The sequence below is a fragment of the Peromyscus maniculatus genome, chromosome 15, assembly GCF_049852395.1.
Source record: "Peromyscus maniculatus bairdii isolate BWxNUB_F1_BW_parent chromosome 15, HU_Pman_BW_mat_3.1, whole genome shotgun sequence".
Classification (NCBI taxonomy): Eukaryota; Metazoa; Chordata; class Mammalia; order Rodentia; family Cricetidae; genus Peromyscus; species Peromyscus maniculatus.
Window position 1 is genome coordinate 39,367,170 of NC_134866.1, and position 1,275 is coordinate 39,368,444.

Below are 1,275 nucleotides of genomic sequence, written 5' to 3' on the forward strand. Positions count from 1 at the left end.
AATGTTTTATTTCACAGAAAAATAGCTATGCACCATCCAGTAATACATATGAGCGTCCCTTTGACAGGTACTTTCAAAAGTTTCATCATCTTCTACCTCAAAGGCTGAATTCTTAAAGAGAATCAACTGACTTTTCCATGATAACATTTCTGTGTCACTGAAGAAAATACAGTCTGCTCTCAAGGTCGTCTGAATTATTTTCTTTGGTAGTCACTCCTTAGCGGAAAAGCCACATCTCACATTCAAAAGAAACTGGTATACAGAAAAGCAACATTACAGAAGATCAGTGGTGCAGCTGGTCAGTCCTGGAAACAGAAATGACTTCATTTCGTCAGTGGAGCTGGATAAAGACTGCAATAAAGACTTACCCAAGAGGACCAAGAAAACAACATCCATATATCATCCAGTTCATAGTTATATCTACACGGAAACACCAAATATATCTTGAAATAATACTACATTTAGAAGGACAGTGGTAGCCTTTCGGCCGCGGCAGCCATCTTCCAGTAACTCGCCAAAATGACAAACACAAAGGGAAAGAGGAGGGGGACCCGCTATATGTTCTCCAGGCCTTTTAGGAAGCATGGAGTTGTCCCTTTGGCCACTTACATGCGAATCTACAAGAAAGGTGATATTGTAGACATGAAGGGAATGGGCACTTTTCAAAAAGGAATGCCTCATAAGTGTTACCATGGCAAAACCGGAAGAGTCTACAATGTCACCCAGCATGCCGAGGGCATCACTGTAAACAAGCAAGTTAAGGGCAAGATTCTTGCCAAGAGAATTAACGTGTGGATTGAGCACATCAAGCACTCTAAGAGCCGAGACAGCTTCCTCAAGCGGGTGAAGGAGAACAACCAGAAGAAAAAGGAAGCCAAGGAGAAGGGCACCTGGGTTCAGCTGAAGTGCCAGCCTGCCCCACCCAGAGAAGCACACTTTGTGAGGATTAACGGGAAGAGCCTGAGCTGCTGGAGCCCATTCCATACGAATTCATGGCCTAATGTACAAAAAGAAATAAAAGACCTGGACTGTAAAGGGCTTTTCTTAAGAAGAATAAGAATAAGAATAAGAATAAGAATAAGAATAAGAATAAGAATAAGAATAAGAATAAGAATAAGAATAAGAATAAGAATAAGAAGAAGAAGAAGAAGAAGAAGAAGAAGAAGAAGAAGAAGAAGAAGAGTGGTATTTAGACTATAAAGAAATCTGTTGAGTGATAATAAACTTCCTTAAAGTTGTTGGCAAGATGTCTCCCAACTATCTATTCAGCTATCT

At 40.3% G+C, this 1,275-nt stretch overlaps 1 pseudogene; it reads left to right on the plus strand.

The window, feature by feature from the left end:
* Positions 1 to 485: 485 nt before the first annotated feature.
* Positions 486 to 1,038, plus strand: LOC102910478 (large ribosomal subunit protein eL21 pseudogene; annotated as a pseudogene).
* The last annotated feature ends 237 nt before the right edge of the window (positions 1,039 to 1,275 follow it).